The sequence below is a fragment of the Mus pahari genome, chromosome 12 (genome assembly GCF_900095145.1).
Source record: "Mus pahari chromosome 12, PAHARI_EIJ_v1.1, whole genome shotgun sequence".
Lineage (NCBI taxonomy): Eukaryota > Metazoa > Chordata > Mammalia > Rodentia > Muridae > Mus > Mus pahari.
The window spans coordinates 81,132,440-81,156,214 of NC_034601.1; the positions used below are offsets into that span (position 1 = coordinate 81,132,440).

The window sequence follows — 23,775 nt, forward strand, 5'->3', positions numbered from 1 at the left end:
ACCGTACGTCGGGCTTCAGGCCGGCTCAGTGGTCACACACTTACCCACCGTACGTCGGGCTTCAGGCCGGCTCAGTGGTCACACACTTACCCACCTACGTCGGGCCCTGAGTTTCATCTGCTTGCACACCAATAAAAGGAAGAACAGAAACTAGAAAAAGGCTCACTCATCTCACAGTTCTAGTAGTTTGAAGACCAAGATATGGCAGCCCCATTGGTTTGGTCCCTGATAACCACAGCAGAACCCTGACATGAGGAGGTAAACACAACTCAATCCAGGAATTATAATGATTTTATAATGCCCAAGTCAACCTACAGACCACCTATGACTTGCAGGTTCCACATCACCTCCCAAGACTGCCAATGTGGGACCAAGTTCTCACTGCATGAACCTCTGTAGAGCAAATATCTGCCCAAGTCACGTGCTGTCTCCATTAACTCCTAAGAAACACCCGGACAGAAAAAGGGCGTTGACAACATGACCAAACACAGACTTGGCCTCAGTGATACCCAACACCATCTTCCCTTGACCCCGGAAGAGGAGTACCACCAACTTCCAGAGCATTCAGTAATTTACAACACATCTGACTGGTGCTACACTAAGAACAGATCCCCCAAAGACACTCCAGTTGACAAGTCGTTAATATGCATAAGCTCTCTGTCTTATCTGCACGGAAAGAAAAAAAAAAAAAAACATCAAAGGGAACCTAGAAGGAGAGCTGACTTTACCCACATCCTCACAAAGCCGGTAGGAGAGGGCTAACCCAGAAACCATCATCGCGAAGGTCGCCGGAGAGCAGAAGCAGATTTCTCTAAGACATGCAGTCTATGTGTAAGGCGAGGGCAGGGTGTCTCTCTCCCTGAAGTACTTGTCCAAGAAAACAATGGCTAAAGCAGAACCAAGTGGACCCGGAGTGGGGCAAGATCTCACCACTCAGATTGTCTCCAGGGACCTGACTTCTTGTAACTACCTGCCTTCTCCGTGCCTCAGTTTCCCTCGCTGGATAAAAGCAGTATTCACACCTCCTAACGTCATTAAGAGGAAAAAACGAGAGGGTAACAAACCATGCCCAGTATTTACCACCCGCCATTACTTAGCATTGGAGCCGTGTTCAGTGTAGCATGCACCAGCCTGTGCTGTATTTGTCAGTAGCTTAGCAACAGACAGTGTTGAGTCAGACTCACGCAAAGGCTCTGTATTCACAACCCAGTGTCGTTTCCCCTTTACCTGCAATCTGCTCAATCCCTATCTAAGTCCAAACTGTTCTAAGCCCCACGGAAACAAGGAAGACCGATGAGCCACTCACCGGCCCCTCCCTCACCATTCCACGTGTCTGCATACTGTCCCTCTCCCTCACCATCCTACGTCACATTCCGCCACTCTCTACCTCTCCATTCCACGTGTGACATACAGCCCCGTTCTTGAAACCAAATAATCCCAAATCCTGCTCTAAAAGTAAAACCGCCAGGCGCGTGAGGAAGCTCAGTGAGCTGAGGTCCTTGCTCAAACGCTGATGACCATCTTTCTATGCTTCAGCCCTAGATCCCATGGCAGCCAAGAACCAGCGCCGCAGAGTTGGCCTCTGACCTCCACATACACAGAGGCATGCATGCATCTGTGCAGGCTCACACAATCGATCAATGAAAGTTAAAAGGGAGTAATAACAAGCCGGGCTTGGTGGCAAGCAGCTTTAAACCCAGCCCTCCGGAGACACAGGCGGGCAGATCTCTGCATTCAAGGATAGCCTGGGCTACAGAGCAAGTTCCAGGACAGCCAGGACTATAGAAAAACCCTATCTTGAGGAGGGGAAAAAAAAAAACAAAAACCCAAAGTCCGTAACAGATGCCATCAGAGCTGCCCTGCTCCCAGATCAATGACGCTAAACAGGAACTGAAGAGAATGAAGCCTTATGTTGTCAGTAGGTTACAAGAGACAAGTGAGCCTCGCCAACTCGCCACTGAGGCCATGACTAAGGAAGGACACGCTGCTGTTCCCTGGGCTTCCCATTCTAGTTCCAGGAGCCTCACAGAGCACCAAGGAGAGCAGAGTGAGGCCGTCAAGACTCTCTTCCAGATCGGTAAGGCGGACCACGCCACAGCAGAGAAGCTGCCACACGAGGACCACGGGACCACCGGTCGCCTAATCAGCGGCCTGCACGAGTCACCATGCTTCTGCAAACTCAGGATAAGGGCAGAAGCTCAGTGTGTCTTCTTTGTTCAACTTCTCTTTCTGGTGTGGAAGGAACTGCTTAATTTTTCATCGTTAAAAAAAAATCAGCTGTCAAGTGCACGGAGCATCACAACTGAAGGACACTAAAAATGTGACAGAGGATTGACTAAGACACTGCTGAAGGACCCTGCATCCCAAGGATTGCTTAAGTATAAGAACATCTAACACTTAGTGAAAATGCAAAATTTATCAAAAAAAAAATAAAAAAACAAAAACAAAACAACAACAACAACAAAAAACAACAACAACAACAAAAAAAAAAAAAAAAAACCAGCACTTTACCCTATATTTCCCAGCCCCTAGGGAACAGAAATGTATTCCTGTGACTAATCTCTAGCTAACAGAACATATATGATAAACTTGGAGCACAGGTTAGAGATAGGAGACCCACAATATAGAAAGAACCTGTGTTCCAAAATTGCCATTTAGGAGACAACTTGATATAGAAAAAAAAAAAACCTAATCTTTTGTTCAGTTAAGCCAATGTGTTTTGGGCTTTAATTTAGGAGTCAGTCTTTCCTAATAAATACACAGGGTGTCACTTTGGACACACCAAGAAAGAATATGAATTTTACTAAAGAAAAATTTCTGAAATAAATAAAATACAAGTATTCCAATGAGGGGGGGGGGTGCAGATTCCAGCCACTGTAAGAGTGGATTTGCAGACGAGGGACAGGTTACAGAGGATTACCAAACAGAAACCTCAAGAGTCAGGCGACTCTCGCTCAAGTGACCTAATTTCTGTAGGAATTGCTAAAAACTGCTTGGGCTTAAAGGTCAAAGAGGAGGGATGAACAACTTGATCAGCTATCAAGGGGGATAGAGCAGGCAGCACTGCAGGGTTCTTCTAGAGACTAGAACGGGGCAGGTAAGAAGGCCTGGGTCAAAGCCAAAGCCTATGGCAGACAGCACAAAGGAGCTAGATTCTAGCACGGCCAAGAAGCACCTCTGGGAAGATGGGGTCCTGAGCATCTTCATTTTAACAAGCTCCCTGTGGTTGGATGAAGGACCTGCACTAGGCCACACACACACACACACACACACACACACACACAGGTATGAAAGCACCACACCTTGAAGACGTCACCGGTGACATCTCGGCTCTGACTCGGCGCTGCAATGAACTGAGGTACCCAAATCCAGACTCAAGCATATCTCACGCGTACCTGCTCCCCCAGGATTGAACCAATTTGGGCAGTGGCCGCAGAAATCACAATTGCCTGGTGAGCAGAAGCCATCTCACGACTCTAACTTTGAAAAGGGAAGGGTCACCGAGAGCTTGTGGAGGACGTGGCCGGGCCTGCACATTCCCTAACCACTTCGGCCATTGGGAATAATTAGGCCTTCTCATAACAGACGAGAGATGATAAACAGGTATTTCAGGGCCTGCTCCACAGATGCTATGAAACCAGAAGTGGAGAGAAATAATCTCTTCCCACAGAGCAATTCCCTTGGAGAGCCAACGACATGCCGCAGCCCACGGAGCTCTTTAGCACTAGCTGCTGCCTCTCCAGGCCAATCTGTCCTCAGCACTGTGCTTCAGGATTGCGTTTTTAAAATAAAATTTTACAAGTCAGTATTTGGGGGTGGAGCACGAGCTAAACCACACATGTGGAAGTTAGAAGATAATTCTGTGCAAGCAATTCTCTCCTTCCTCCTTTACATAGGTCCTAGGAGCCAACCTCTGGTTACCAGGCATTCATGGCAAGCACCTTTACCCACTGTGCCATCTCTCCAGCCCAAAGGACCAGTGTAATTGCCAGCAGTACAAATCACATGTAAGCTGGAGAAAAAGGTAAGTGGATAAAAGTGCTTCTGTAAACGCTGATGACCAATCCCACGTGTTTGAAGACCTGATTCCTGCAAATTAATCTGTGAACTCTGCCTGTTGCACATGTACCATGTGTGCAAACACATACACACACATACATACATATACACATACATACAAACATACACATACACATACATACATACATACATACATACATACATACAACAAATGAAGTCACATGACCCACCCCAAGCTCACTGCATCAGGCATCCCCAGAACTCACATGACCCACCACCCTGTCCCTGCCCACTACTGCATTAGGCAGTCCCAGAGGTGACATGACCCACCCTTTACTCCACTGACTGCATCAAGCACATCGGAGAAGTCATGGGACCCACCCACCCCACCCCACCCCATGCATTGGGCACTCCTGAGAGGTTACACACCCAGTGCATCACTGCATTGGGCACTCCAGATATCAGAGTCCTGTGGTCCATCAGTTTTCAATCTCTATCAGCTTCAAAAATATTTCTGATATTCATTAGGGACCAAAACCCATCATGTTTTATAGCTGTGGTTTCTATAATGAGCCTTGAACTATGGTGGCTTTCCCAAATCTTCCTTCTTCAGGAAGCTCAGAGCATCCCTATGCCTCTTTGAAATCTCCTAAAAACTGGGATTTGAAATTCATTGTATGCAACATAAATCTGACTGGTTACATAACAGAAAACATCAGGCTACGCTGGCTCCCATTCAAGTCATTTAGAACAGACTTCATAAAAGCAGGACCTCACGGGATGCGGCCTCCCACAAGCCAAAAAGAAGCCAAGGCGAAACCACAGGCTCCCTAAACTGTTCCTCCTTGGACCCTCCTCGGCCTCGAGTGAAAACAGCCAGGAGACTAGACATTGATGAGATTTCATTATGTGAAAGACCTCGTGATAATCAGTTCTAAAGCTCCACAGCTCCCAGCGACCAGAGTTGTGTTCACATGACCAGCTCTGAAGATGAGCTGTCCCAGGGAGGCGACAATAGCAGTGAACCCACAACTTCTAATGTAGCCCTAAGTGGTGGCACTTTTACACTGTGCTGAGTGAGCCTGCATCCACAGACGAGAACAGTAACTGGAGGACACAGCTTCCTGCCTTAAAACACATCAATAAAATTCCACTACAATTTTCTATACATTCTCAGTGTAATATGTCTCAAAGAATGGATGAAATAGCTCAAGGACCACGAAGGCTGAGAAGCATAAAGTTCCCCATCTGACGAATCCCATGCCTGTTTTCTGGGGATTGATTTACCAAGGAAAGAATGAGGTAAAAATGAATAATTGTTGTATTTATAACTTCATAATCTCCTCTTAAGAACTAAAATGCAATCTGCCAGCCTGAGGAAAGCTCTTCTGGGCTATGCATCGTGTCAGCCAACAGTGATGAGGAGCTAAGTCAACTGAAACCCGCCCACCCCACCCCTCAACCCTTATACTAGCATCCTTTTCTAAGAAGCAAGAAAGCCCTCAGACAACCACTGTTGCTATAGACAACTTCAAGACCAGTAAGGAGAAGGGGGTGCTTCTGTGGGAAAAGTCACCAACTGCAGGAAGGAAATGTCACACGTCACAAGGTCTGCATCGGAAAGTAAATCTCAATCTAGAGCACTATATGAAAACTCCATATCCTAGCTTACGTTTTATTGAGGGAGGGGATATGGGCTTGTTGCTTGTTCGTTTTTTTCTATAAAGAAAAGTCTCCAGACTCACTTTATTACTCTGCCCCAATTGGGTTTAGCATTCTGTAGACTTACTCTGTTTATTGAAGAGTCTTCTAGAATATTCCTTAACTCTAAGTTTACTAATATCACATTCCCCTTGGTTTTGCTGAAGAAGGAGCCAGGTTTGGTCCAAACGGCTGCTTCATGCAGGTACAACTTCGCGGTAACAATCTGAAAAAACTGGGAATTTTTTTTATGCATCCCCTACCTATCCTGAATGTCGTCTGTAATTGTAACACAAAGGACACACTTGTTTAGTGACTAGATGAAATTTAGTTGACTAGCAAATGCTGCTCTTACCTCAGCCCACATGACCAAAATCTCACGCCATCTTGGTGGCACCCAAAGGTGGCCTATAGAGTCCTGGGATATTGCAATTCCTTGTAAAATCTAAGAACCAATTTAAGACCCCTTTCCATTACTTCCTGAGTTAGAATGTATCCGCTAGACTCTAATAGCCAGGCCTCTCTGCCTCAGAGCAATAAATGCAGTCAAGAGAAAAAAGGCGAAGAGGGAGGGCTTCTTGCTTGCATTTGGGACTTGCGTTTACTCCAGGTCAATCTCATGGTTTTGTCGTGGTTGTTTAACCCCACATTCACTGGAATTCCTGTAGCTGAAAAATAAATGAAACCTGCCTATTTTCTGGCGATGTCAGGTAAGTTTTGGCTAAATGTGATCCAGCCATCCACTCCAGGCATAAATAGCAAGCATAATCCCATCTGTCCTGTGCTCAGATTCGCTAGGGGTCTCTTCCAGGGAACAACGCGCCTCTAAATGAAACCTCTCCATCATTTTATCATGAACTAAGTAAGCAAAAGTAGTATTTATGGGCGTCACTGAGGGGAAACTGGGCAATGACTAAATGTGAATAGAAAGGAACAGAGACGGCAAAGACAGTAAGAAAGACACACAGGAATTCTCTCACAGACTGAATTTTGATCTTCCATGTTTCCATAAACCTATAGTTAATTCCACTTCAAGCACACTAAATGGAAAGTTCCAGCAGTAAGCGGTATTCATTTTTCTGAGTGCCTTCATGGGATCCCATGCTGTGACCGCGTCCTGCTGTGTCGCACACAGGATATGAATCATCCCTTTGCTCCATTAGTCTACATGCTGTATGCTACCCAACCAGAGGTCACTTAGAGTCTTTCTCAGGTGTCTCAGCAACTGTCACAGTATCACAGAGTAGAGACTCTCTGCTGACCTCTACCCTACTTCACAGTGGTACCAGAGCAGAGACACTAGTGATTCCTATGTTCCTAACGAGGTATGAAATACTTCCTCTGAGTGAAAGGAGGGAAGGTGTTGAGTACGGAAAGAAAAAAGTTCACATGCCGAAGTTGCTCAGATCTCAAGTTAACTCCTTAGATGCACAGATACAGAATAAACAACAGGTAAAATTCAGTATAGTCTGGGATTTTGGACAACCTCTAAGGGTGTGAAACTAAACCCTCATGGTGAAGACAGAGTGTCCCCAACATAACACTGGGAGATAACCATTCACAAATGCAAAGTGGGACAGGGAAGACCTTTGTCACAGTGGCAGGCTTATCTGCAGTGACCGAGCCACCTGAGACAGCCCACAAAAACCTTGTTAAGACAAAATGTGCTGTGCATCATCATCATCAGAAATACAAGTAAAGGGCTGGAGAGATGGCTCAGCAGTTAAGAGCACCGACTGCTCTTCCAGAGGTCCTGAGTTCAAATCCCAGCAACCACATGGTGGCTCATAACCATCTGTCATGGGATCTGATGCCCTTTTCTGGTGTGTCTATCTGATGATAGCTACAGTGTNCTCATAGAAGTAAATAAACCTTTAAAAAAAAAAAAAAGAAATACAAGTAAAGATTCTGTGGGTCTCCCTGCTCTTTCGGGTCAGCGGCCGACTCGATCCACGAGGGCAGTGGGAACAGAGACGTTGACCACGGGGTTCAGAAGCCACGTGACTGTACAGTGGATGACCACACTGGGATCAATTGTCAGTGGGTGACCAACATCACTTAGGCTGACTGAAGGCTTATAAAGTTTTGGGGGACTGAGGAAGGGATAATCCAGGATGGGCAAAGGTCACTGGCTGGGGACTTAGGGTACCTGAAATGCCTCAAAGCATGGGAATGTGAATAGAAAGCACTCCAGGAATCTCGGGTGCTTAATGCACAGGTTTTGTCAGGAAATTGATCCTATAAACTAATTGAAGCTATGTGACATTCCTCTGGTAGAGGCGAGTATGGGGGCTTAGCAGACTTTGCCCTTAATTAGTAGAGTTTTCCCACTGATCTGGAAGGAAGTTATAGAGAGAAGCAGTGATGTTAAAAAATATGTTCTCTCTCTTTTTTTAAACCTATAAAGCAGGTGGTTAAAGAAAAAAAAATTTAACTAAGAAAATCCTGTGGCTGGAAACTCTGATGTGGGTTTGTGAGAGTGGTGGCAATTTTGCTAAAATGGGATATCAATGTGACCTTTTCATTTTATGATTGTGTGTGCAGGAGTGGGTGGGGATGTGGACATATTATATTATGAGTATATTAGCATGTGTGTGCCTGTGCATGCATGTGCAGAGGGTAGAGGCTGAACCACGTGTCTCCCTCCATTAGCTTGCATGTTGTCATTTTGAGAAAAGGTTGCTCTCCAAAACTCAGCTCACCAAGTCAGCTAGACTGACTGGTAGGAACTCCCCAGAGTCTCCTGCATCAGCCCCCCAGGCTGGGGAGCATGTCCTCCACACTTGGCTTTCTCTATGGAAACCGGGGGACCAGATTCAGGTATTCATGCTTGCACAACTCGTACTCTGTCCACAGAGCTGTTCCTCCTTCATTTCTATTCTTGCACTGATGAGCTATGATTAGTAGGATCACTTTGTATCTGAATTAGAAGGAGAAAAGCCAGGGGAGGGAGAAAGGAGAAAAAAAAATGAAGTAGAGAAATTCTAAGAAATCTTCCTAAGATCATTGAACAAGAGGGGAGGAACACAAGGGCAGAATGTGAGCTCACGGTTGTCTGAACAATGAAAGTCAATGGGAAGTCCTGCACTGGTCAGATAATAGATGGCCAGAGCAATGAGAAGATAGACGGTTGCCCAGCGTGGGCACTATTAGGGCCGTCAGGAGGAACAGGACCTAGCACTGACCATTGACATGCAAACACACCCACACAGCACAGGCACATCAGTATAGCTAAAGAGACTTAGGACGAGGAATTAGTTTATGATACTATGTGGTCGGACATGCCTGTACGTCTGCAATGGGCAAGCCACAGACCCAGAGAGCAATGGTAATTCTAGCCCAAGGCCAAAGCAAGTGAGAAAATGACAGGCCAGATCCAAAGATAGTCAAGCAGGAGACACTGTCCCTACCGAGGGGGTGTCAGCCACTAACTGTATTCAGGCTTCCAACTGACTGCATGAGCCTTCCACACTAGGGAGGGCAATCCACCAACGCTCTCCCCTCTGTTAAATCTTATCCCGAAACATTCTTGGAGAATATCCAGGGTGGTTGGTCAAACATCCAGGCACCCACTGGCCAGGCAAGTGTACACACCACAGCACTAAGTGTCAAACACGCGAGACACGCCAACCACACCCCCTACAGCATCCACACCGGCCAAGATGAGAAGACAGAGTCCAGGTTAGCAGTACCTCTGGGAAAGGGCTAAGGAAAGAGCTGGTCACAGGAATGTCCTGTAGCAAGCACCCCTGGCCCCACACAGACCCACAGCCACAAGCCCGTCGATCACACCTCCACATCAGAGATGGAAGCTCTTAGAGAGCATGGATGAGCTCTATTAGACAAGCTGACAAGCCCGAAAATTCTGCACAGGAATAGTGGGGTCAGAGTCCAGCTCTGCCAACCTGGCCTCCAATTTTGAAGTGCTTCTCCATGACCACGCCCCTGTCTCCATGTCCCTACTGGAAGTAGCACATATAATCCAAGTACTATTACAGCAACTAGGACAGATCTGAGGACTAAATGATGCCATGGTGCCGTATTAGTCTGATTTGCACTGCAGTGATGAGACAGTAACCACAGCCAATTTAAAGATAAAGTGGTTTTTATTTAGCTTACAGGTTACACTCTCTTATCAACGGGAGCTAAGGCAGGAACTGACCCAGAGACCACGGAGGAACACTTGGTTTCCCCTGGCTTGCTCAATTACCTTTCATAGACAGCCCAGACCCACCAGCCCAGGGTGGCACTGCATACAGTGAGCTGGGCCATTCCTCATCAATAAGCAATCAAAAAAACAAAACAAAAAAAAAAAAAAAAAAAAAAAAAAAAAAAAAAAAAAGCCCACACAGGTCCGCAGGCCAATCTGACAAAGGCAGTTCCTCAACTGCGATCCCATCTTCCCAGATATGTCTAGGACTGGGTCAAGTTCATAAAACTTAACTCTGACAGCCGTAAGAGAAGCATCCTTAAGCCAGGCACACACGGGTGCTTGGAAACACAGTAGCTATTTTCACTGAAAATGCTGGCTGTTCCCACTGCCTGCCGATTGCTGCAATTCCCTCTTCTTTCTTGAGCAGAAAGAACTAAGTTTGGAGTGAGGTGATTCACTATGTATGGGAGCAATCCCTACAGAGTCACCACATTGATGCAAACATTTCACAGCCAGGCATAATCAAATCAGGCAGCAAGGCAAGCGTCTGGCAGGCTCAGAAGTCAGGAAGCTAGGCGCACGGGAAGTCTTCGCGGGAGAGCCAGCCTGGTCCCCGGCCTTGCCCCTTCTTTCCTGGACTGTGAACTTTTCCTGCGAAGATAAATAAAACTCACCACAGACAGACTGGTGGCAGACCAAACAAGTGGTCTCACCCAGTTCTGGTGGACAAATGAATTTAAGCAGGTTCCTTACAGGTGCGTGGCCGACTTACAAGCAGGTACACCACTGAAGAAACCAGCTTTCCCAAAACCCACTAAAGGCAGGGATCCTGAAGGGGGCGGAGCAAAGCCTCTGGGAGGGACGCGCCTACAAGCCCTCCCCTAGCAACCAACTGACTTGGATGGGAAGGAGGGGCCTTAGGGGCCTCCCCACCAGCCGCTACATCCCTTCCACGGGGGTACATTGGTGGGCCCCGTCTTGTGTGGGTATCCTGCAGTTAGCGACAGCTGCAGAGCGGTCACGAGGGCAGCAGCACGGTCCACGATGGAGGATGGTAGCAGCTGCTCATGAACAGTGTGCAGATGCCCACTGGCGTCCATGAGACGGTGTGTGTGTGTGTGTGTGTGTGTGTGTGTGTGTGTGTGTGTGTGTGTGTGCAAGCGCGAACGCGCAGACTCAACATTGCTCCTCCCTAGACCATACAAGATACTTCTGTATCTAGACGTAACTGGAATCCCCATAGGACCCTTTGTTTCAAAGACTACCCCCCATCCCGAATCTTCTCCATTACCCACAGTACCTCACTCTTCTGACCCAAAAGAAACCAGGACCAAGGCACTTCCTGAAAATGTCCCTCTGGCTTCCTGCAGGAAGCAGGTCCTCGGCCACAGCCCCTCCTACAGACTTTTCTCCACACCTGCCTCCTACCCAACCTAAGCTTCTCCACAGCAGAGCAAGCACAGAGGGTACTGGGAAGACGTCGGCAGGCCTGGATGCACAGGCCTCTAGCTCAGATATTTGGGAAGATAAGTCAGGGTCACAGGGTTGAGAGCTTGCCTGGGCTACAGAGTAAGCTCAAAGCTAGCCAGGGCAACCTCATGAGGCTATCTCAAAACTTTAACGCACGCGCACAGGTGCATGGCCGCTCTCCTAGCACGTGCAAGGCCTTTGTCTCAATGTCCAGCAAGGTTAAAAGTGAGTGTTTCTAAAGAAAACCAACACTGACCCACAGAGGCGCCAGGGGGACTCTTTCCTCTTTAAATGTCCATCACCACAGCCCCTATAGACCTCAGACATTAATGAACAACACCTCAGATACTCAGCAGTCAATTTAACTAAGTAGACGAGGGAGTCAGAGGGAGAACAGAATGGCGGTGGCTCAGAGACTCTACGCTAGGACGGGCCATTGCAGGAGGGATTTGTAGCTGGGGGGTAAAAATAAATCAGCCTAGACCGGCAGGTGTAGCCAGTTGACCGGGCCACCACCACCGTGATGCTGGCCATCCATCTGGCCTGCTCCTGCCTGGGGACCTAGCCACAGGCACAGCTGACACAGGGAGAGGAGGGCTTGGTGACTTGGGTCACAATGACATGCTTCAGATTTAGCACACCATTCTATCATAAATTTTTAAGTCCTGAATTTTAATATATATTTATAGATATATGCAATAGTTGATGCATACAAAAGTTAGCCAAGTCTACACATGACTGAATAATCCAATTCTTGTGACCTTGGGGACTCCAGTCTAAGTGGCCCAGCACCTGGAATTCAGAGAGAGGAGCGACCTCGGAGGCACGGAAGAGCTACAGCTGAGGACAGACTTGCAACCTGACCCAAAGGAAAAGACCAGGCTATAAAGCAGAGGCTGCGCTCTGGAGAAACCTCTACTGAGGCGTGTCACTACTTGAGTGTGTCACTCAAGCCAAAGGGACTTGCCAAGGAAAACAGAGAGACATCTGCGGGGCTTGGAAGGGAGAGTGTCTGGCATGAGGTTGGCCAACCTTCTTGCTGCTGCTTAAACTGCAAAGGTAACCATAAATTATTCTGGAAGACCAGCTTTCAGCCTTAAAACGCCTGAAAATGTCCCAGTTTTCCATTTGTTGAGACAAGAGTCTTGCTCTCTGCAGCCCAGGCTAGGTTCAGATTCACAAACCCTCCAGCTTCACCGTGCGGTACAAGGATCGCAGTTGCACACCGCCACGCCCAGCTCCTTGGGAAGGTGTGCATAATGAGCACACCATCAACAAGCGCCCACAATCACAGATCTACCAGGCGTTCCCCTGTGCTCTCGGCCTGGGCCGTCATCCAGAAGACCATCTCAAGCCTTCTATCGTGTCATCTGTAAACGCATCTGTGGGTAGGGCTACGAGAGAATCTTTTTCATAAACATTATCCCAGAACTCTTACAGGCCCACCCCAAGCCCCACGATACCCCCAATTTTTACACATGGCTGATCACCTCTCTCCTTCAACACTCCCCCCTCCCTTCCCCCTCCCTGCCCCTCCCCTTCCCTCCCCTCCCCTCCCTTATCAAGTCAGAGTCCAAACAAGAACCTAAGAAGCTAAGTTTTATCTTAGGTATCCTTCACCAAGAGAGCCCTCCTCCCCTCCCACTCAGCCCATGCAGTATGGCTCCTGCATTTCCTCTTCCCTACCTTGAAGCCCATACATGTTAAGGCATGTCTCTTGCCCTTATTTTCCTTTCCGTCACTGTTTTAAAACAGTTTTATTTGGGGGGGGAGGCGGGGGAAGCAGGGGATCCAAGTTCAGTTCTAAGAACCCATGCCCAGCTCACAACTGCAGAGTGCTGTAATTCCAGCTCCAGGGTATGACGCCCTCTTCTGGAATCCATGGGGTCCTGCACACATGCAAGCAGACATATGCACACACACACATACACAAATTATATATATATATAATATATATGTACATTATTTTTAATATAAAAGCTTTTGTTAGCAGACCCTTCATAAGCTGGAAATACCAGCTCTTTCTGCTGAGATCCCAGCAAGGAGCTGATAGAAAGGACAGAGCGCTCTGTCTGCTGGTCACTCCATCACCCTTCACAGGCAGCAGCAGGACAGGCAGTCTCCACAAACGCCCTGCCAACTCCGGCTCCGACACTGAGCAGAATTCAGGGCACCACTGCCCCTGGCTCTTGGTTCAGTTTGATCATCATCTTTTGTTTTAAGAGTTATTTCCGTTTTTTGTGTATGAGTCTCAGCCTGCGTGCATGTATGTATGTGTACCGCATGGCTACCTGGAGGCAAGGGGGACAGAAGAGGGCATCAGATTCCCTGGAACTGGAAAACTGGGGTTACGAACCACTGTAGGGGTGCTGGGACCTGAACCCCAGTCCTGTGTGAACAAGTGCTCTTACCTGCTGAGCCTTGCTCCAGCCTGGGGTCCATCATCATTAAAATAAACACGAGGCCTTAAACACGGGCTGGTTTTTCACCCCGTCTCAGGGCTCCAGGGGGCTGCTCAGTGCTATAAGCCTCCCCCAAAGCAGGCAACTTCCCCCGTGGGCATGATAGGCACAGAGACACTAGACCACCAAGAGGATGACAAAGAGCATACACCCAACCGCCTCTCCCAGAAGGAGCCTGCATGGACTAATGGTAACAGAAAGGATGCCAAGAAAGGAGCGGGAGAAATGGTTGCCACCAGCCCAGTTGTACCGGGTTTGTGCTCCCTTGACCTTTGAAGGAGCCAACTGGAGTCAAGGTGAGACCTGGGGACTGAGGCTCCCAGCTCTATGCAGGGAGCACATTCTGTCCCTCTCCCCATCAGAACTTTACCTTGGATTCCTGCTCCTTCCTCACTGTCACAAGGCCTGTGGTGCCAGGCTAGGGGGCAGGAGTAAAAACAGACCCAACGAGACTCCCAGCAGCTTTAGAGTGACAAGTCCCAGGCCAAGCAGCTATTAGGTGGATGTCCAGCTGAATGAAGTCTGTCTTTTCCCTCCCCCCTGTGGTGGCTCCTCAGCTTCGACGGATGCTCCGTCCACACTTCTGTAACTTTCTTTCCAGCATAAAAAGCCAAGGGCGGTAGCAACAGCCTACAGCCTGTGCAGATTAGAAAGTGCCAATATAGGGATGAATTCAGACACCATCAGATCCTATGAGGGCCCCGGCTCTGCCCAAACTTCAGCTTCATACTTCAAAGAAAGATTTTTAATTACACATTATAAGACCAATTATATCTGAATGCATTATGAAGCAGAGGCTTTTCTAAGCAATTTTACTATTTTAATTCTTTTCTTCTGCCATTTTTTAATAATCACTCTGGTTTTTTATTGCATTAGGATGCAATTAAGAAAGAAAAGTCTTTTATATTTTAAATCTACTTCATTTTTCTTACATAAAGAATTCCACAGCCATCCATAATAACTTAACAATATATTGAGAAGATAAAGAGACTAGCTTAGGAAATGGGCTGAGCACCAGCTCGGAGGGAAAATGTAAGTCTATTTTGAAACAGTAAAACGCAGAGAATTCCTGACCAGAGGTAAATAAGCCACAGCCAACGCACATTCACATGGAAGAGGGTAGAGGTCCTCAGAAAGACCTCAGGATGTCGACTGCCAGGCCTGTTAGCTTCAGCCATCCACAGAGGAGAAGGGTGACGGTGCAGGCTCTCGTCACCAAGTCAAAGAAGTAAGTGGCTGTTTCAGTCGGGGTCACTGGTGCTTGCATGAAACACCACAGGCAAACGCAACTGAGGGGGTAAAGGGTTTAACTGATGCTCAGTTCATCACCAGAGGTCATCACTGAAGAAGTCAGGACAGGAACTCAAGCAGGACAGGAACCTGGAGGCAGGCGTTGATGCAGACAGAAGCCATGGAGGGGTGCTGCTCATTGGCTTACTCCTCATACCTTGCTCAGCTAGCTTTCTTACACCCACAGTGGGCTGGGCCCTCCCCATCAATCACTAACTAAGAAAGTGCTCCACACAGCTTACCTACAGCCTGACCATATGGAGGCAGTTTCTCAGTCCACGCTTCCTCCTGTGCCTTACTCCACGCTGACACAAAGCTAGCCAGCACACTGGTCCACCAGGGGAAATTTTAGCCTACAACTTATCACTCCTACCCTCAACTTTGAACCTCTACCTGCTGACTAGCCAGAAAGAGCCCAGGTTAGCTCCGCCCTGTGCAGAGAGAATCTGTAAAATCTACCTTGGAGAGGACCGCAGAGTCTGCCTGCATCCCACCTGATCCACCAAGAGCATCCTCCTCACTGTCAGCTCCTACTGACTCTCCCCACTTCACTCCTGATTTACAAATCCCACAAATTATCCCATAACCATTGCAGGCACACACTTGCAAATACACATACACACACACACACACTAAAATAAAGAGAATTTGACATAAGTTCTTCTTTAGAGAACCAACTAATAAATGTACAACAAACGGCAGCATCCAGATACCAGCTCTTTGTCAGTCTAAAGGAATTGCATCAATACCAGGTCATCAATGGTTTTCCAGTCATGTGGAGAAAAGCCATTAAGGTCTAGTGATGGATGGATAGGCTGACATTATCTATCATTATTAATTTAAAAGGGATATTACATCACTGTCTGAGCTACATTCTCGACCCGATTTTTATTCATCCATTCTACAGAGTTACAGGTTTGTTTCCCAGTCTCCCCTTGAACTCCTGGGCTCCAGCAATCTTCCCAGCTCAGCTTCCTGAGTTGACAGAAGTCAGTTTGTGTCACCATGCCTGGCTCTTGGTCCTCAGTTTAGAACTGAATCTGATCATGTCTTTATGAGAACTTTGGAGGACAGGGAACATGGGAAGGGACCATTCGACGACATCAACAATGCAATTATATTGTGGAAAACACCGCAGGACAAATGCCTTACAGGACAAGGGGAGGAGCCATATTCTGAAATGCAAGTCAAGACCTCCAAGTACTGCACTCCTGCAATGCACATAGCGAACAGAAGCAGGAGTGAGTTCTAGACCAGCCCACGCTCTATAGAGAGACCTTGTCTTAAGAGAGACTGGGAGGCGCCACCAATCCCACGCAGGGTGAATGTTGTTTAGATTCTTGGATTGTGCTGAGGTATTTTACCAACCAAAACCAGCTATGACACAACCATGAAAATCTCCACACCAGCATCAGGTGACACTGGACAATGACTCTGACTCACTTCATGTGACAAGAGGATCATGGCAATATTGAACCAGAAGAGGCCTTATCGTTTTATAGAACTGATTTCACTCCTTTAGTTCTCTCTAAATGACCGAAGCTGTCTTGACCACACAGAGTCACTATTGTTGTTTGTGGGTTTTCGTATTTTTGTTTTGTTTTGTTTTTTGATACCCCTAAGGGAAATATGTAGAAGGAATGATACGGGATGATAATTAATTAATACAAAACATTAATGTGGGGCCAGAAATTTGCCCCTAGGAAGTCCCCTGAGGCGCAAGGGCAGCTTGTAGCAGAATGGAACTACTCACCATTCAGAGCTCAAGCCTCGGACAGGGTCAGCATCCAGAAGTAGCCATCAACCTAGAAGTTCAAAAGAAATGGTCTGAGTGACAAACAGCTTCCCCAAAGCCGGTCCACTTCATTCCATAATCAAAAAGGGAAAGAGAAGAACATATCACGCACAAAGCCGTATCTGCGGAAGTCTGAAGAGCTAGGGCAGGCGGGAGAAGGGAGTCACTAAGGGAGGTAAGATCAGCCCCCCATGTGGCATGTAAGCCAGCGCTCTGACAAACCGAGGCGCAGAGAGCACACCCTAGTGATGTCACCCTAGTGACACCACCTTCTGGAGGACCAGTATCCCAGAGTCAGTCACACGGGTCCAATCAGGATCAGAGTCCTATTTTAAAGAGCAAAAAAGGCAGGCCTGCTGTTACATGCCCAGTGTCCCAGCTATTCGGGAGTCTGAAGTAGGAAGGCCACACTAGGCCAGGAGCTCAGTCAGTAGGTGATATAGCAAGCGCCAACACAAAATAAAATAAAGATAATGTGCGTGCATTTTTATTGACATAACTTGAATTTTGAAACCTTAATGTATAGTCTTTTAATGGGGGGGGGGTGTACAAATATGAGAGAGACAGAACTGAGGCAGATAGTCAAAGTAAAGTGAGATTTCAGTCCCTATGGTGAGTAACGACCCCACATTGCTCTCTCAATGTTGGGTAAAGCCAGACCCGAGGATACCAATGATCCCATGACAGATAACATTTTTACTATGTTATTTGGTCATGTTTCTTGAATGGTTAAGGCAGGCAGATTTCATCAGGACGACAGCAGTGTAGAGACACCAACCCTGCTAGAATCAGGGGAGAGATTGGGCTAAACTGAGAACACAGGAATGACAGCTGGGGGAGTACGGCTGGAGTAGGGTGAGAGGCCAATGGGGAGAAAATTACTAACAGGGAACATCAAGGTGGGACAGCTCCAGGACCGAGACCCAGAGGGGGATGGGAGGAGGAGGAGCAGGAGGACGAGTAACTCATCAGACCCCAAAGGTGGTGATCAGTCATCCACGGGGATCCTCAAAGGTGGTCAGTCATCCACGGGGATCCTCAAAGGTGATCAGTCATCCACGGGGATTCTCAGTAACTGATCTAGCAGGGTTCTTGCTAAAACTTGCCAGCAAACCAAGGACAAGTAAAAGCATAATTTAATTTTTTTTTAAATGTTCAGAAAAGCCTGACTTGAGTGTGGCGGAATATACAGTCTCTCTCAAGAACAGCATAAGCAGAAGTCCTGACTCCCAGGGGGGCTCTGGCTTCGAGGGTCTCTGTGACCTCCATGGTCTGCAGAGAGACGATCGCAGGAGGCAGGAAGGTAGTTCAGCTCAGTAGCTGGGATTAGCTCAAACTTCTCACCCTGGGTAGCTTATCTGAAGCATATTTAAGAACAGCACAATTTGGTGCACATTATTCTGGTGATTAACTAACTCAAGCCCATGTATACAAAGAATACAGAAATCTCTTTGAGGAACAAAGGCAGACAAACACAGAGCAGGCATGACTATACCATAATTCTTTGTAAAGTCCATAAAGAAGGTTGTATAGACTGACTGAAGAAAACAATTTTACAATAAGGGTCTGGGGGAAGATCCAGCGCCACAAAAGGCTACCCACCCAGGGAGAGCAAAGGTCCCCAGACTAGTAACCACATCTGCTCCCCCAGCCTTCTGGGTAGATGACAGGTGCATCTCTTTCCTTGAAGGAATAAGCGCCATGTGTGCATTAACAGCCCAGACTCCCGTAGTGCTTCTCTGGGAAGACCTCACGCCCCCTACATTCTGTAAGTTGCCTTGATCATGGTATTCTAACACAGCAGTGAACATGATACAGAAAAGAAGAAAACAACATTTGAAGCCTCGATTCAAAGCATTACACACAACACACGGTCAGAGTGACAGGACCCGCACCCCCCCCCCCAACACAGAACCTGAACAACAACCCAGATCCAGGGAGTGCATAGAAAAGGCAAAATGCCCTCCTTGTATCCTCTAAGGTGACACACACATACGGGACATGGGTTGTTGAAGATCTACAAGGGCTGCATGTGATGGTGCACGCCTTTAGTCCCAACACTCAGGGGGTACAGGGAGGTGGATCTCTATAAGATCAAGGTCAGTGTGGTCTACATAGCAAGTTCTAAACCAGCTAGGGCTACATAGTGAGAGAATCTGTCTTCCCCCCCACCCCCACCCTGCAGCTTAGATCGTCAGCAATGCTCTATTCCCAAGGCAGCCTCCCGCCCCAGCCCCTGTGCAGGTCAGAAGAAGCCAGGGTAGGGAAAGCAGGAAACTAATACTGCTTCCTTCCCGCACGGTCACCTGGGATCTGACCCTCACGTGGCTTCTTTCAAGCCACCAGTCCCTCTGTTTCAGTTGCAGGGTCTTCCTATGACCCCCAAGTCCCTCATCCCCACCCCTCGCCCTTCATAGCCACCTTCATTCAATACTCTGTATTTTCCTGTCCAGCCTGTGATGACCAACAGTGGACAGACAGAAGGGAGAGAATCTGAATGGAATTCAAATTTCCGCATCTGCTCTCAACTATAGGAGGGAAAAAAGAAGGGAAGAAAGAACCCAGTTTCTAAAGCATATTAACATGGGGCAATGGGGTGGAGCAAAGGGGTGGGGGTGTCCAAGGAGGCTCCAAATTTAACAGTATCTGAAATCCATGAGCTTTTACCCAAATTTTGCATATGCATGCATTTTTCTGAGAAGGGAAATCCAGAGAGAAAAAGATCACATTTGTTACTGGAGCCTCCAAAGTTGAGGTGCTGCTGTAGGAGCCAGCAGGGATGCTGCGGCTCTCTCCTCACTGAGGAAAGGGAGAAGCATACAGACAGCACACACCTATGAGTCTCTAGGAGGAAACACAACCACATCCCTCCCGGAGGGTGCAGGGGCTGGAAGACCCGCCACCCGCCACCCGCCACCCACCACCCGCCACCCACCCTGCAAGGCAGCTGGGATGGTGTCTTCCACAGTCACTCATAACTCCCTCCCAATAGCCAAGTGACATTTGCAAATCTCATCAGCTCAGCAGGTGTTCAGACACGCAAGCAAGAGGAAAGAAGTTCTGGGCCTGAGGAAAAAAAAGAATCCTATCCTGCTTCGAGCCCCCACCCGCACCCGCACCCCCACCCCCACCTGCACCCCCAGCCCCCGGCCACTGGCAAAGTGCCCAACAGAAAAACCAAGAGAAAAAAATACACTGGAGACAGCAGAACAGCCAGGCAAGCATTCTAGAAACGTCCAGGTCAGCAAGGGAAACCCAGGGGCTGTCGGCAGGTTTCCTAGGCAGCAACCAACCCTTACAGACCCCTGCTCCCAGCCCCCTGCCTGCCTGCCCATGAACAACCATATTCGACTCACCCTGTCTAGCTTACCCCTGCAGACTACACAGTGTAAAACTCCCAGGGCTGCTGTGGGTGGTTGACACTGGTCCTGCCCAGCCCAGGGGTCTGTTTAGTGGTCTCCGTGTCCTTCACACTGAGGGTGGTCTGATAAAGCAACAGAAGGTGATAAGAGATTGATGGAGCTGACACCACCCGTTAGTGCCAAAAGGAAGTGACAAGCCATCTGGGCAGCAGCTCCTGAGGGGGTCCGGAACCTCTAACCCACATGGAGCCCCCCCGCAACCCCTCCCGTGCTGCTCTCCCTTCCCAGTTGTCCTCAGCTCAGGGGTTGGAGGATACAGAAGCCAAGATACAGAAGCCCTGGGCAGGCTGAAGCATTACATTGAAATTCGGTGTCCTCGCATGTCCACTGGGGTCAACAGAGTCACAGGACCCATCTTTTCTGAGGCTTAAAAATTCACGCGCAGTTCTTAGAACAATGCCCAGAGTACAGAAATAACCACACGCAGGCTGTCCCACACGGTGCACTTCAGCTGGTTTTGAAGAGCCGTGTAACAACGAGGCATCTGTGCTCCGAGAGCAGCCAAATCCTAACAGCCCCAGCCCCCAGGCCAGCGACGCAGGTCCTTGCTCCTGGGATGTGCTGCGTATGTTAATGTTTCTAAAATTACAGCGGGCACTGAATTTATCGTGCATCATGTCGCCTGTTAAACAGGGACAACCACATCAAGCTAACAGGGTCTGCGGAGGACAGGAAAAAGTGAAACACTCTCCATAGGCCGTGCTCGGGCGTACACAGACATCAGTGCTGTGGTCCTTCCCATCGGCGTGAGAAGCACAGACCTAACCCAGCGCACACCTTCCCCTCTGACCATATGTGGAAACAGTTCACTCGCACCAGATCCCGGCATCCCTCCACCCTGCTAACAAAGATGCTGGCCGAATGGCCAAAGCCTAGGGAAGCACACAGGCGCAGTGAACCTTCAGGCATTTGCCGAGTCCCCCCATTCTGTTGGCATCGCAGAACTACTGATTCACAGAACATTCTTTACAAAGTTGCCGAGTTGCATCTTGTCATATCCCGAGTTCTTCCAAAGTTGATCCGGGCTTTTGCCTGGGGAATAATCTGCAGGTCGCTGGGTTGGCTTTGTGGTGGCCCCTACAGGAACAGGTGTCCCCCATCAGTCTGAGAAAGCTCCGTGGAAGACACAACCTTTAGCAGAGAGACTAGAGAAGCGGCTCGGTGGTTAAGAACAGCCGCACTGTGCTTGCAGAGAACGAGGGTTCCACTCCTAGCACCTATATGGCAGTCCCTGCTCTCCAGGGAATCAGTTCCCTCTTTTAGCCTCCAAGGACACCAGGTACTTACATGGCACACGTAAACACAAGCAAGCAAAATACTCACACACATCAAATAAGTACAACTGGAAAAAAAAATGTTAAATTAAAACTCAAAACCATTTAACAGGAGAAGCCAAGCCAAAAAGTAGAGAGAATGTACCAGTGAATGTGTCTGAGGGGCTTGGGGGCCTAGCTCAGTGGTAGGGGGATTGGGGGCCTAGCTCAGCGGTGGGGGGCTTGCCAAGGAAGCCCTGGATTCAGTGCCTAGCATTTAAAAAGAAAAAATGTACCTGAATACATCGGAGAATAACAATAAAGGAGCCAGGAGCTGAGCCGCCCGGTGGCCTCCTTTTCCCACAGTCTGGGGAGCCAGAATAATCAATAGTGGCTGAGGAGCCCTGGTCAAAATGTTTGGTACTCTAAGTGCCAAACTTGTAGTGCTCAGCTTTTCAGATTCATCTTCCCCTAGCTCCCAGATCTGACAACATTTCACATACACGTTGAGATATCCTGAGGATGGACTGCAAGTCCAAACGTGGGATTCACTCATGTCAGGTCTATGTTACTGTAGAGTTGTGGGGCTACTCCAGTGGTACATCACTGCTGGGTTTGCAGTTGGGCTGTGCATTCCTCCCCTTAGTCATTCTCACTGCTTCCTTGATGCCTGAAGACTTGGGGACACTAATCAAACAAGGGTACAATGCAAAAGCACAGACACCTAAGAACATGGGCCCTAGGTCAGACTGCTGGATACAAGTCCAACAGTTGCACATGTGCTCTCCCTCGAACCAGTCCCCGCCACCCCCAAAATCTCATGTATAAGATGAGGGTGAAGGTCAACAGGAAGTGGGGACTGAGTCAAAGGACACTCCCAAAGAACACGGACCTGTGGGAAGCTTCAGTCATTCCCATGATACATCCTACATTCGCTGAGGTACAGAAACCCCAGTGAACCAGGGGACGGGGAAATGGGAAGGTGAGGGGAAACACAGATGAGCCGCAGTTAGTCGGTGTGATGGCGGTGGGTTTTCTTCAAAGCGCAAGAATGCCAGCCACACAGTCCACTCAGCTTCACCCCGGCCCTCATGAGCAAGTTTCTGTGTTCTCCGAGCTGCATCTTCCTCACCTGCACAAGATTACACTGAGGGCCAAGCCCCATCTCATGGGCTGGATGGACATCCGTGAGTTTTCTGCATTCACTGCTTTCCCCGGAGTCAAAAAGGGACAACGGAAGCAAAAGCGAGATCCTTATAACTCTCAAGAAAGCATGTCATGCGCACACACGAAAGCCACTGGGCCAGACATGACCAGTGACGATTTCCTGCCACCTCTCTGGGCCAGCTTACCTCTTCCGGCACTGTGCCTTCACGGATTTTCTACCCGAAGCCCAGTGGACAAGCCCAGTCAGTAAAACCCAGGGAAAAAGAAAAGAAAGACCTAGGACCCTCTGTCCTCATCAGCCCACGCAGCCTCCCGACAGGTCAGGGAAACTTTTGGACAGCCACTTCACAAGGTGGTGCTTGAGTCGTCAGTGACAAAGGCTAGGGCAGGGCGTCTGCATAGGGACGTCTGATGAACAAGGTTTGGGATAAATGTCAAACAATGCCTGCACGGGCTGCAGTGCAGTGCCGCTTGCTTACACAGCTGTTTCCTTTCTCAGACAAACGATGACACAGCACTTTTGAATGCAGATCATCTTCAATTAAGACGTTTCTGCCGAAAAGCTCTCTTGGCAGGCCTAGCGATGTAATCCGTCACTGTTCTTCCGCTCGGATCTTTCAAGGGTAGCGGGGCAATTTATTTTTGTTGATTTAAACAAAACACAAAGGGAAAGGACCTAAAAATTGATTAGCCAGTTAAGCTCAATGATTGTCCACGACAGAGTACACACTCCGGCTTTGCTAGAGTTATAAACTGTCTGTCTCCCCGGCTAGCTCGCAGTCAGGTTTGGGATCCAACCGAAGCTGTGTTGACAGAAAGACGAAGTAAGGTTGGGTTGTGCAGAATTCTTCTGCTCTGGGCTGGAATGGACAGAAGAGAACGGACAGGGGCCTGCACCCTCAGAAGCACAGCAAGTCAATGCAGCATGCATGGTCTGGGGAAGACCAATTTGGGTTGAATGAGGGAGTTACCGTCGGTCACTTCATGGGACTGACTCTTTAGTAAACTGCAGTCACTGACAGTTCGTTGAGATGCCCACACT

The 23,775-nt window shown here is 48.3% G+C and overlaps 1 protein-coding gene across 2 annotated transcripts in view; it reads right to left on the bottom strand.

Annotated features, from left to right (window-relative positions):
• Tiam1 (T cell lymphoma invasion and metastasis 1) overlaps positions 1-23,775 on the bottom strand; it is a 345,165-nt gene that overhangs the window by 251,414 nt on the left and 69,976 nt on the right. For both annotated transcript variants that reach the window (XM_029544321.1, XM_029544322.1), the window contains exon 2: positions 16,850-16,901. The gene's annotated coding sequence lies outside the window, so the exon portion shown is untranslated. The remainder of the gene's footprint in view (positions 1-16,849; positions 16,902-23,775) is intronic.